Source organism: Cherax quadricarinatus, chromosome 24, assembly GCF_038502225.1.
Source record: "Cherax quadricarinatus isolate ZL_2023a chromosome 24, ASM3850222v1, whole genome shotgun sequence".
Taxonomy (NCBI): Eukaryota; Metazoa; Arthropoda; class Malacostraca; order Decapoda; family Parastacidae; genus Cherax; species Cherax quadricarinatus.
Window position 1 is genome coordinate 16,667,169 of NC_091315.1, and position 14,759 is coordinate 16,681,927.

Here is a 14,759-nt window from a genome sequence, read left to right on the forward strand (position 1 = left end):
GGGATTGTTCATGCATTTTAGGATATTTAGCTGAGTTCTTTCATCTCATAAATATATTAAACTGTTTAACGATCCCGGTAAATTTTATTACATTTATCCTGGGGTCATTAAAGGGAGGAAAGAGCCTTCTATAAACCTATTTCATTTGAGATGCCTAACTATAAATTTCTCATTTATACCAAATAGTTAAGTGTTGCTAATAAGATATTTATTGGCGAGGGACTTCTGCAACACGCCAAGAGATGGAACGTTATTTTAAAATGCTTTATTGCATAAATGCAACATGGGAATTATGTTCCTTAAAGAAACACTTCTTGGGCTAGTAGACAGCAATTACATTTACTCACAGTTCACATTCTGGATGAGATACATACACTTCATACTCTTGATGAGATACATACAGTTCACACTTTTAGTGGATTGTTGAGTGGGACTTAACTGACTGATTGATTGATTCGTCAGGAAATGCGTTCTGACATGGGTCTTAATTCTAAGATGATCCGTCTGAGGATCTCTAAGGAGAAGTCGATCTAATTTAGTGTTATGTGGCCGGGATCAGGGTCTTGCTGTAGTCCAGTTCATTCCACTGCCATCATTGTCTCTGGGCCCTGTGTAGGATGGTCGAATAATTGAGGGACAGAAACTAAATGTTGCAGGAAGGGAAACAGTTGAGGGAGAGAGTAAGAAATAGCTAGGCAGGAGAGCCAGTGATGTTCCACTGGCGAGATGTCCAGGGGGACCTCACGCTCATCCTCTTCGTAAGGAAGCTCAGTCCCAGGGACAACAACAAGCTCCGACCCAAATAGTCCCTTAGTCTCCACTCCCCCCTCAAACACAGTAACTCAATTCTAACCACATCCTAATCCTTATTCTCCCCAACTACATCATTACTAACCCCAACCAGTGCTAGATGCTTTCTCACAACCCCGCCCTATCCATACCTCCATCCTCTCTCCTTTCCTTTAGTTCTGTTCTTCACCCTCCTTCTGCCTCACCCACACCTACAGTCCCATTCCTTTCCAGTGTAAGATTCACCCCTACAATCAGTCCTTACCCCTTACCCTAGATCTTCTACCCTCTCGATACCCACTCTTACCCTGACACATGAGCAAGAACCAGGAGAACAAGAACCCGAAAACCCAAGCACTAAAACATATAGAAAACTGAAAGTGTAGTATACTAATGCAGATGGGATAACAAGAGATGAATGGAGAGAGCAAATAGTGGAGGCATCTCCAGATGCTGTAGCAATAACAGCAATAACAAGGAGAGAAACACAGAGCATAAAGAATTGGACTTCAAAGGAGGAGACTATGATGGCATGAGGCAATTCCAAAGCAGAGTGCCATGGGAAATGGAGCTAGAGGGAAAGATATAGAATTAAATGATGGAGTATGTAAGTGGAGAGTGCAGGTGGGGGACACAGAGAAAGAATTCATACACAGAAGCAGAAGAAACAGACTAGAACAAGGTGAGTTCACAGTTCACTTAGAGGCGTAGGGAGGTAAAAGCTCAGTGAGGAAAAACGTGGAAGAAATAGAGACCAAAGAACACCAGAGAATAAGGAAACAAGTATAAGAGCCAGAAATGAATACATGTGGGTAAGAAGAGACGTTGAACGACAATTTAACAATGGCTTTGCATCAAAACCCAAATCTGAGCAAAAATTGGTGTACAGCCACATCAGAAAGAAGACAGCTGTGAAAGATCAGGTAAAAAAGCCGAAGGAGGAAGAAGGGGAGCTCTCTAGGAAAGACCAGGAAGTCTGTGAGGAGTAACAAGAGACTGAACGAGGTATTCACAGTGGAATTAGGAATAATGACAAGAGCCAAAGAGAAAAAGTGTACCAACGAGCACTAAACGAAAAAAAGAGAAGAAACTATCGAGTGAGCTAAATGCCTTGAAAACAATATGACCAAACAAAATCTCTCCCTGTGTTTTGAGAGAGAGGGGGAGAAGTGTGTAAATCACTAGCTGCAAATGTCAACTACTTTATTGTAACAGGGCAAGTGTTAGAAATCTTGAAAGATGCATTAGTATTCAAAGTTAGAAGAAACTGAGAAAGAGGAATTCTCAAGTTATCGTACAGAAAATACAGCAAATTTGAACGAGGTAAGTCTTCTCTTACTCAGTTCAACAACAATCCGAGCTTTTATTTAATTATAAAACAACAGTGTTGAAAGGTTGAAGCCGATCAGAGAAAGCGTTCTCAAGTTATCCCAAAGAAATCTGATGCCCTAACTGAATATATAAAATCAGTAAATCAGTCCCTATACAGCTTAATAACAGTTCATTCTTTATCCAGGATGCATAAATGTAGAAGTTCGCATTCGATCACAAGATGAGTTCTCGTATTATCGCATAGTGACCTTGGAGGAACAATTATAATTCAAGGCAGAAATAATAATGAAAATGAAATTGAATTTAATTATTTGTTTGTAGCTGAGCACCACCTCCACTGCTGTGGAAGACGTGTGTATTATAATCACATCACCTGAAGTTTATTCACCTGTAATAAATTACAACCTCGTCATGCATGCTTCATGTAATGTGTTATGCTGTAGCCATGCTGCATAGATAAATGTTAAACAGTGCTTTTTTTAAACAAATCGGCCGTATCCCACCGAGGCAGGGTGTTTAAATTTAGTAATTTATACAAGAGAAGGGGGTTACCAGCCTCTTGCTCCCGGCTACGGAGGAAGGATTCTTCTCTACTTCCCAATGGAACAGGTACTTCATATACTCTAAAATTTCAAATGTACATGCAGTCCATGTGCATATGACAATGTCACACTTCAGTAGAACACTTAATCTGAAATTACAAGTTAGGGAAAGCTATTTTATGAAATAAATAGTACTTAACGGGATTAATATAAATAATGGGTGCCTAGTGTCGTTAGAGTGTTCGATGTCTTGATCAAGCGCTTGGTAATAGGCTTCGGAGCTCCGAAACTAAACTTTTCAGGCCTCGTTGTTCAGTGTATCAGGCGGACCAGCGGCTGTAGAGAGGATCACCAGGCCTCTCTACTGTGCATTTGACAAGCATGTTATATAAACTGACAAGCGTACATTTATATATATGAAGGAGGGGTGTTAATGTTGCAGTTTAAAAACTGTAGTGTAAAGCACCCTTCTGGCAAGACAGTGATGGAGTGAATGATGGTGAGAGTTTTTCTTTTTCGGGCCACCCTGCCTTGGTGGGAATCGGCCAGTGTGATAATAATATATATATATATATACATATATATATATATATATATATATATATATATATATATATAATATATATATATATTATATATATATATATATATATATATATATATATATATATATTATATATTATATATTATATATATGGAGAGAGAGAAACAGAAACAGAGAGAGAAAAAGAGAAAGAGAGAGAGCGAGAAACAGAGAAAGAAACAGAGAGAGAGAGAGAGAGAGAGAGATAGGCCTGGAAGGTATACCTTTCTCAGGATGACACATCACACGATGTGGTCTACACTTTCATACGAGGTTAACAGGTAAGCCAGCTGAAGTTCTCGATCCTATCACAAGAAAAGCTTCAGTTAGTGGGTCATCACGTAACTTAAGACCCGTATCGGGAAACTCTTGTTCTGTTTCCTGAAGAAACAGAACAAGAACAGGTAAAACTGGTCAATTGGCAAGAACTCATTTAAAACTAAATCCTTTCTAATATTTTCTCTAATACGTTTAAAAATATATTTTTTCATTTATGTTAATGTAAAAATGAATAATTTTGTACCAAAAGACCCTTAGGAAATTTACCTAACCAACTTAAATTAGCCTAATCCAACTAAATATTTTTTTTTGGATAAGTTTATAATAATTTAATAAACAAACAAAATGAAATATATATTTTTTCATTAGGTTCAGAATGAGAAATTACTACATACACAAATTTTCGATTGCCCTATTCGGCAAGAAGTGCGTTGCTATTTAAGCCAAAAATTGCAAGTTTTACGTATCCGGCACGACATCTTGTAGGAGTGAGAAAGAGCAAGCGAGTGTGTGGGAAGTTCGTGAGGCAGTGGGTAGAATGAAAGGGGGTAAAGCTGCTGGGATTGATGGGATAAAGATAGAAATGTTAAAAGCAGGTGGGGATATAGTTTTGGAATGGTTGGTGCTATTGTTTTATAAATGTATGGAAGAGGGTAAGGTACCTAGGGATTGGCAGAGAGCATGCATAGTTCCTTTGTATAAAGGCAAAGGGGACAAAAGAGTACAAAAATTATAGGGGAGTAAGTCTGTGTATGGTAGAGTTATTATTGAATGAATTAAGAGTAAGACGGAGAGTAGGATAGCAGATGAACAAGGAGGCTTTAGAAAAGGTAGGGGGTGTGTGGACCAGGTGTTTACAGTGAAACATACAGGTAAACAGTATATAGATAAGAGTAAAGGGGTTTTGTGGCATTTATGGATTTGGAAATGGCGTATGACAGGGTGGATAAGAGAGCAATGTGGCTGATGTTGCATGTGTATAGTATAGGAGATAGGTTACTGAAAGCGGTAGGAGCTTACGACGGCGTTTGGGTCGGACTTGGACTATTGACAAAGTCACACTGTAACTTTGTAAATGGTCCAAGCCGGACCGAAACGTCGTCGTAAGCTCCTCTCTCCTATGTGCGGGTTATTTGTGTACCAACGTCAAGCATTTCAATCCCCCCAAAAACGATAAATTAAATTTAGCAATATCTAAAAGCATATTCTCTGAGACGCAAATTATCTTGGTAAACATGACCAATTTTTCCGCAAATATATCAAAAACCAATATTACAAAATTTTCAGGATTAATATTCATTTAACATTGAGAAATAAATTTGTAGCCTTCCGGCCAGTCTGCTAAAGTTTATATTACAATTTATAATCGTTTACGTGTTTATTGAGGATTTGCAATTATATTTTAATCAAAACAATTTTTATTGCAAAATCGTTTGAAAATTAATTTATACGTGTAATATAGTGACGTCAGGCACGGTAAGAATTATTCGGTATTTTAGCCATCTAGTGAAACTTTTAAAAACTAATTATATTTTTCATTTATATGCAGAGTGTTTGTGTTCAATATTTAAAAAATGGTTTTCGAAATGGCTTTACCATTTTTATATATGTACCATTGAGGAGATTTAATGGGTGATATGTTGAAGGTAAGGGAAGAGGGTAAGGGAAGAGGATGAGAGAAGAGGGGGAAGGATCATGAAGTTGAAGATTATTATATAGGAATGTGTATAGAATGTGTATAACAATGTTTATAGAAGGTTAATTCATAAAAGAATACATTGAGATATGGAGCAATATCAGGGATGAATGTATGGATCAGGACAGCAAAGGAAAATATCTGGCGTATTTATCATGAGACAAATACCATCTCACTCCTTCCACTTGCGGGAAGGAGAAGCTGCATGTATATATTGGGCATTTTTTTTAGTAGGGGCGAATTTACTCCGCCTCTGTTTTGTTTACAATCAGATATACAAAATACGTTATATATGGCCTTGGCCAAGATTAACGTCTATGTCTCATACTGACTACAATGTCTGTAGAATATATGCGCTTTGAATAATGGTATATCAAGACCTATATATATGCAAATAGGGTGATTTTCTTGTATTATTCAGCTACCATAAAATCCTGGATTCGATTTAAGAAACGAGGTGGGAGAGTATTAACGAGGGTCTGGTGAAATGTATGATAATTTGATGACCGAAAATATCGGGAAACATCTATAAATTCAGCTCGTTGCGATGATCAATTTGCATCACGTGTTCTTGTCATTTATATCAAGCATCTTTTATAAGTCAGCTGGTCAGCAGACGTGAAGAGAGGATGACCTTAATCCTATCTGAGCTGGTGATAAGTATCACACGAGATGTTTACTTCCTCTCCTTATAGCATTCAATGACCACGATATTAATTGTTCTCCGTGTGATTTATAAAGTAATTTGCATGTGGCAGTTACTGTACATCAGAGGCTCTTTATTACGAATCAAAACAAAGGAGCGAAATATGGCAAGGCTTGTTGGTTTTGCTTCGTAATGATAAAAGATGGTACTTTTGTGGTCAGGTTTTCCGTGGTTCAGGTCTGTCTCCCATTTCCCAACGCTTTGTAAAACCGTTTTCCAAAAGACCCCTTAGAAAGTCTTCCCCAGAAAGTCTTCCCCAGAAACCCTTGCGTTACCACCCACTACATACCTACGATACCATCCCCTACACCCCAAGAAAAATATTCCCTACATCCCTACAAATCCTCCACACACCTCTTCACCTTCATCCAACACTATCCTTCACCACAATATCCGTGACCTCGATAAGGCTCTTATTTTGTTGACGTGAAAAGTAAAAAAAATTTTCTAAGGATTTTTCAAGACAAGTCGATGGTGAGGACGTCTTCCATCACAAGACCCTGAGTAAAGCTACTGAAGGACGTTAAAAATCTTTATAGAAGCTACGCATAACAGTAGAAGGACAAGTATTCACTCGTGAAAATATCTCAAGATACACTTGATCTCTGACTTGCTGGTCTTACCGTCAGGTAAATATTTTGTACCGATTTTGAAAAAAAACACATTTTTTGATCTTATTTCCTGTCCAAGAAGGTACTAACGTTATATCAAACAAGTATGAAAGGAAAGCTAATTAATTCTGTAGCACTCAAGGGACTGCTGGTCGTTTCTTTCTAGTTCATGAAAACGTTAGACGATAATCTATACTTTCCTCATGTATTTATTAACAGTTCCTCTTTTTGCAGTGCTTCCTCATTAATTCTCCTGGGAAAATAGTCCTTCCCCGTAACTATACAAATGGCTGAAGGACTTATTGACGTTAATTAGTTGGACCTTGTGTGGACGTGGTACGAATGTTAAGAACGAACTAGCAGTTAATGTTGTGAGTGAAAGACAGCTGGTTCCTCGCACTGAGAAACAAAGTTATATAAATAGAAAGAAGTGAAAGTCGTATAAACATCCGAAAGAATACGAAGTGAAGGAGTAATGGTAATATACAAGAAAATGAGCCACTGTAGAAAAAATAGAAACGGAACGTTTATGTAAATTCAAGAAGTTTGTTGTTTAGAATAGAACTGGGATGAGAGAAGTGGAGAAGAATAAGGAAGAGAGACGGAAGTGAATGTTGATAGAATTTTGAGCCAAGTGAGAGAAGGATTCTACTGGGAGTCGTCAGTCCTAAAAGTGGAAAGACTGTTGAAGAGGGAGTAGTGGTTGTTTTACATCTTGTATCACTTGCTTTGCGATATTTGCTTAAAATAAATTATATATATATATATATATATATATATATATATATATATATATATATATATATATATATATATATATATATATATAGAGAGAGAGAGAGAGAGAGAGAGAGAGAGAGAGAGAGACAGAGAGACAGAGAGACAGAGAGACAGACAGAGAGACAGAGACAGAGAGAGAGAGACAGAGAGAGAGAGACAGAGAGAGAGAGACAGAGAGAGAGACAGAGAGAGAGACAGAGAGAGACAGAGACAAAGAGACAGAGACAGAGACAGAGAGAGAGACAGAGACAGAGACAGAGAGAGACAGAGACAGAGAGAGAGACACAGAGAGAGAGAGAGAGACAGAGAGAGAGACAGAGAGACAGAGACAAAGAGACAGAGACAGAGAGAGAGAGAGACAGAGACAGACAGAGAGAGAGAGACAGAGACAGAGGCAGAGATCGCAGTCAGCAGGACTCGATACTGCTACTGAGACGGTCAAGATTCCCAGGCAGCACTTTTATCCACTCAGCCACAAATGCCACATAATCTGGGCAGCCTGGTTCACAAGCCATGTTTCTTTCTCAGCCCGGGCACGTCAGTGAGTATTGATTCAAGCTATTTCAATCTCCTCCTGTATGTTCTGACCTCTCAAGCGATTTTTATATCAATGTAGCACGCAGAAACAAGCGGGTATATGGAGTGAGCCTCAAGAATCTTGTCCGTCTCAGTAGAAGTATCAAGTCCTGCTGACTGCGATCTTTCTTTGTATATACCTGCTTGTTTCTGCGTGCTGCATTGATATAAAAATCGCTTGTGAGGTCAGAACATACAGGAGGAGATTGAAATAGCTTGAATCAATACTTGAGGCTCACTGACGTGCCCGGGCTGGGAAAGAAACATGGCTTGTGAACCAGGCTGCCCAGATTATGTGGCATTTGTGGCTAAGCGGATAAAAGTGCTGCCTGGGAATCTTGACCATCTCAGTAGCAGTAGCCATTTTTCTATGTATATACCCGCTTGTTTGTGTAGTGTATATATATATATATATATATATATATATTAATTATAGTAGTAGGTTGGTAGACAGCGACCTCCCAGGGAGGTACTACCGTCCTGCCAAGCGAGTGTAAAACGGAAACCTGTAATTGTTTTACATGATGGTAGGATTGCTGGTGTCTTTTTTTCTGTTTCATAAACATGCAAAATTTCAGATACGTCTTGCTACTTCTACTTACACTTAGGTCACACTACACATACATGTACATGTTTATTTATACACTCATCTGAATTTTCTTTGATTTTATCTTAATAGTTCTTGGTCTTATTACTTTTCCTTTTATATCCATGGGAAAGTGGAATAAGAATCTCCTCCGTAAGCCATGCGTGTTGTAAAAGTCAACTAAAATGCCGGGAAGAATGGGCTAGTAACCCCTTTTCCTGTAATAATTACTAAAAAGAATAAGAAGAAGAAGAAAATTGTCAAAGTGGAAAGACTGAATGTGCGTGGATGATGTGCAAATGATAAGAAAGAGATGATTGTGGATGTTATGAATGAGAAGAAGCTGGATATCCTGACTTTAAGTGAAACAAAGCTGAAGGGGGTGGGAGAGTTTCAGTGGAGAGTAATAAATGGGATTAGGTCAGGGGTTTCAAACAGAGTTAGAGCTAAAGAAGGAGTAGCAATAATGTTGAAGGATAAGTTATGGCAGGAAAAGCGGGACTATAAATCTATTAATTCAAGGATTATGTTGAGTAAAATAAAGGTTGGATGTGAAAAGTGGGTTATAGTAAGCTTATATGCACCTGGAGAAGAAAGAAGTGTAGAGGAGAGAGAGAGATTTTGGGAAATGTTGAGTGAATGCGTGGGGAGTTTTGAACCAAGTGTGAGAGTAATGGTGGTTGAGGATTTCATTGCTAAAGTGGGCAAAAATGTTGTGGAGGGAGTAGTAGGTAAATCTGGGGTGCCAGGGGTAAATGAAAATGGGGAGCCTTTAATTGAGCTATGTGTAGAAAAAGGTTTAGCTATAAGTAATACATATTTTATGAAGAATTGGATAAATAAATATACAAGGTATGATATAGCACGTAATGAAAGTAGTTTGTTAGATTATGTATTGGTGGATAAAAGGTTGATAGGTAGGCTCCAGGATGTACACGTTTATAGAGGGGCAACTGACATATCAGATCATTATTTAGTTGTAGTTACAGTTAGAGTAAGAGGTAGGTGGGACAAGAGGAAAATGGCAACAAGAGGGAGGTGAGAGTGTATAAACTAAGGGAGGAGGAAGTTTGGGTGAGATATAAACAACTATTGGTAGATAGGTGGACTGGTGCAAGTATGAGCAGTGGGGATGTTGAAGAGGGTTGGAATAGTTTTAAAAATGCAGTATTAGAATGTGGAGCAGAAGTTTGTGGTTATAGGAGGGTGGTGGCAGGAGGAAAGAGGAGTGATTGGTGGAATGATGAAGTTAAGGGTGTGATAAAAGAGAAAAAGTTAGCTTATGAGAGGTTTTTACAAAGCAGAAGTGTTATAAGAAGAGTAGAGTATATGGAGAATAAAAGAAAGGTGAAGAGAGTGGTGAGAGAGTGCAAAAGGAGAGCAGATGATAGAGTGGGAGAGGCACTGTCAAGAAATTTTAATGAAAATAAGAAAAAAATTTGGAGTTAAACAAGTTAAGAAAGCCTAGGGAACAAATGGATTTGTCAGTTAAAAACAGAGTAGGGGAGTTAGTAGATGGGGAGATGGAGGTTTTGGGTAGATGGCGAGAATATTTAGAGGAACTTTTAAATGTCGACTAAGAAAGGGAGGCGGTAATTTCATGCACTGGACAGGGAGGTATATCATCTTTTAGGAGTGAAGAAGAACAGGATGCGAGTGTGGGGGAGGTGCGTGAGGCATTACGTAGAATGAAAGGGGGTAAAGCAGCTGGAACTGACGGGATCATGACAGAAATGTTAAAAGCAGGGGGGGATATAGTGTTGGAGTGGTTGGTATTTTTGTTTAATAAATGTATGAAAGAGGGGAAGGTACCTAGAGATTGGCAGAGAGCATGTATAGTCCCTTTATATAAAGGGAAGGGGGACAAAAGAGATTGTAAAAATTACAGAGGAATAAGTTTGAGTATACAAGGAAAAGTGTACAGTGGGGTTATAATTGAATGAATTAGAGGTAAGACAGAATGTAGGATTGCGGATGAGCAAGGTTTTAGAGTAGGTAGGGGATGTGTAGATCAAGTGTTTACATTGAAGCATATATGTGAACAGTATTTAGATAAAGGTAGGGAAGTTTTTATTGCATTTATGGATTTAAAAAAGGCATATGATAGAGTGGATAGGGGAGCAATGTGGCAGATGTTGCAAGTATATGGAATAGGTGGTAAGTTACTAAATGCTGTAAAGAGTTTTTATGAGGATAGTGAGGCTCAGGTTAGGGTGTTTAGAAGAGAGGGAGATTACTTCCCGGTTAAAGTAGGTCTTAGACAGGGATGTGTAATGTCACCATGGTTGTTTAATATATTTATAGATGGGGTTGTAAAAGAAGTAAATGCTAGGGTGTTCGGGAGAGGGGTGGGATTAAATTATGGGGAATCAAATACAAAATGGGAATTGACACAGTTGCTTTTTGCTGATGATACTGTGCTTATGGGAGATTCTAAAGAAAAATGGCAAAGGTTAGTGGACGAGTTTGGGAGTGTGTGTAAAGGTAGAAAGTTGAAAGTGAACATAGAAAAGACTAAGGTGATGAGGGTATCAAATGATTTAGATAAAGAAAAATTGGATATCAAATTGGGGGGGAGGAGTATGGAAGAAGTGAAAGTTTTCAGATACTTGGGAGTTGATGTGTCGGCGGATGGATTTATGAAGGATGAGGTTAATCATAGGGAAAAAAGGCGAGTGGTGCGTTGAGGTATATGTGGAGACAAAAAACATTATCTATGGAGGCAAAGAAGGGAATATATGAAAGTATAGTAGTACCAACACTCTTATATGGGTGTGAAGGTTGGGTTGTGAATGCAGCAGCGAGGAGGCGGTTGGAGGCAGTGGAGATGTCCTGTCTAAGGGCAATGTGTGGTGTAAATATTATGCAGAAAATTCGGAGTGTGGAAATTAGGAGAAGGTGTGGAGTTAATAAAAGCATTAGTCAGAGGGCAGAAGAGGGGTTGTTGAGGTGGTTTGGTCATTTAGAGAGAATGGATCAAAGTAAAACGACATGGAGAGCATTTAAATCTGTAGGAGAAGGAAGGCGGGGTAGGGGTCGTCCTCGAAAAGGTTGGGAGGAAGGGGTAAGGGAGTTTTGTGGGCGAGGGTCTTGGACTTCCAGGAAGCAGTGTTAGATAGGAGTGAATGGAGACGAATGGTTTTAGGGACCTGACGAGCTGTTGGAGTGTGAGCAGGGCAATATTTAGTGAAAGGATTCAGGGAAACCGGTTATTTTTATATAGCCGGACTTGAGTCCTGGAAATGGGAAGTACAATGCCTGCACTTTAAAGGAGGGGATTGGGATATTGGCAGTTTGGAAGGGTATGTTATATTTGCTTCTAAACTGTTGTATCTGGGCGCCTTTGCAAAGACAGTGATTATGTATGAGATGAAAGTGGTTGAATGACGATGAAAGTATTTTCTTTTTTGGGAATTATCTTTTTTTGGGTCACCTTGCCTCGGTGGGAGAAGGCAGACTTGTTAAAATAAATAAATAAATTTTATATATATATATATATATATATATATATATATATATATATATATATATATATATATATATATTATATATATATATATATATATATATATATATATATATATATATATATATATATATATATATATATATATATATATATATATATATATATATAATATATAATATATATATATATATATATATATATATATATATATATATATATATATATATATATATACGCAAAACAACCACTGTAAAAGAGTAGTGAAATTCCAAGCGCTTTCGTGACTACTCACATTGAGTAGTCACGAAAGCGCTTGGAATTTCACTACTCTTTCACAGCGGTTGTTTTAATATTTTAAAATCACCTGTTTACTGTGATCTTATTGCATATATGTGTGTGTGTGTGTGTGTGTGTGTGTGTGTGTGTGTGTGTGTGTGTGTGTGTGTGTGTGTGTGTGTGCATGTGTGTATGTGTGTGTATAACACAGTAACACCATGGAATTTGTTATACCAGACTTTTATCTATTGGAAATCTCCATCTTTATACCTCTGCTTTAGGCAAAGGGGAAGAAAACACGTTTAATACAAGCTGAGAGACTGAACACCTATCAAGGATAAGGAACTGAACACCTCAATATTACCTATCCACTTATTCCACTGTTTACAACACTAAAATCACCTCAATATTCGACTGAAGAACTATGCCGCACAGACGAGACTTTTCGGCAATAAAGATAACCAAGTGTTGCATATATCTGGTTTCTCTAGTGCCATCTTATATTCTTTAAGAACCATGAAGAAAAATTTCGTCGGAACCTGGGACTTTACTGTAATCAAAATACCTGTTTAATAACCTCATCCCCAGCGACTATAACATTATTTTCTTTCTTCATATCCACTAATAATTAATTACTGGGATATAGTCTGGGTCTCCTTGTACGTAAACTGAAGAAAAATAATGAAAAAAAGAGCACATTCTCTTACATTGTTTGTAAGGTGTCCAGAGTTAGTCTTAAGTGGAAGTAACTTTTCTCTAATGTCTCTTCTTTACACTTGGTAAAAACCTTTCGGACTTTTCTTGGCTGCTTTGACAACTTTATTTTCATAGCCTTGTTTAGCTTTTTTATTTCCCCTTTTTAACCTGTTTTAATATGAATATAATGTCTCATGAGGTGACTCACTTCTCTGCTGATGTGCCTATAAATTCCTTTCCACAAGAAAATGTTTTAGGCTCTTGTTCATCTGATTATTTCTATTCGATATAATTTTTCTATCTTGTACTTGTGAATTTTGTTTGTTTGTGGGTGTTTCTCTATATGTCAAAGCCAATGTGACGAAACTTCGTCACATGAACTTTCACACACCTTGGAGCAAGCACAAGGAATCGTGTGACGCTTTAAAAATTTTAACGAGTTGGGGCGGCGCCCATTTAGAGGGGACAATTTTCTTATTGAATTCGGTCGAGTGACATTAATTTAAAAACATCTACGGTCTTCCAGAATTTTTATTTGGTTGCATCAATTTTAATTTAAAAAATCTCAGCTGAAATGCAATAAAATGTATTATTTCTTAGAACCTAAAATTAAGATGCATAGATCCGCCACAAGATGAGGTGAGTGCAGGTGAGTGAGTCCCCCACACCTGCCTCCTGACAAGGTAGATGCAGGGTAGAAAACCTTTGGAACCATCAGAGCAACTAAGGTAAGAAAATTACATGACCCAAAATATACCCAGGATGCAATGACTAGGAACTTAGGTATTGCTTCTCTTCTCATAATGACAGTGAACTAATTGTTACTAATATCTCTAAAAGAAATTTTACAATGTTGTATAAGGAAATTAACTTGTACAACTATTCACTCTTTTTAAACGCCTGTGTCACTTCCTCAGTAATCACTCTGTACTTATTGAAATAATTTATAACAGACTACATATCAAATCCCTCATTTTACAGCTTAATTTTTTTATTACGATTAATTTTCAGTTTTTTGAGAAAGAACAATGTAATATGTAGCTTGAAGTCTGGTTAGAATATAATCATAAAATCAGATACGGGAAAATGAGTAGCAATTCTTTGAGTAGTATTTCCCAGTGCTATGTATGCATTTCCTAATATTAAAAATCATGGAGTGCCATTCCGCCCTTTGATGGTGCCCAGTGTTGTGTCGACTTCTGTACGGTAGCAGTGTATCACAAACAGAGCTTGGCTTTTGAAGGAGCTGTAATAGAACAGTTTTTAACCTGTAAATTCATTACTGTTAAAAAAAATCTCAGGCAACGACCACCATCAATAAATGGTACTGAACTTTCGTCTCAATATTTGCTCAACCGGCATTTCCTGTTTGTTACCCATCACTACCATTCACTACTAACGCCGTTTATTTTCAAAATGTCAAATGTGACCGGTATCCTTCCCTCTGAAATAACCCCACTGCTGTACTATCCTTGTTAAGTAAATGTATCACCTCTGCTGTACCATTGTCTCTACAAGTGAGTGAGATAACAATGTTTCCATTACTAGACATGATGCTAACTAACCTACATCTTCGCTCACAGCTCCACGAAAACATCCATATCGTCCTCTCACAGTGCTGCTGCAAAATGAATAAGACTCCCCTAAGCCTCATTTGTTTTATTGCCTTATTTAAGCTTGATTACTTCATCCCTGCAAGAAGGGATGCTCATGCAGGGAGTAATGTTCACTCCTCACACCTGCCGATAAAGGAGGGAGGGAGAGAGAATTCTGCTTCTCTATACCTACCTAAATCATCTGTAAATAATAGCCTTCTAACGAAATAGTAGACAATTTCT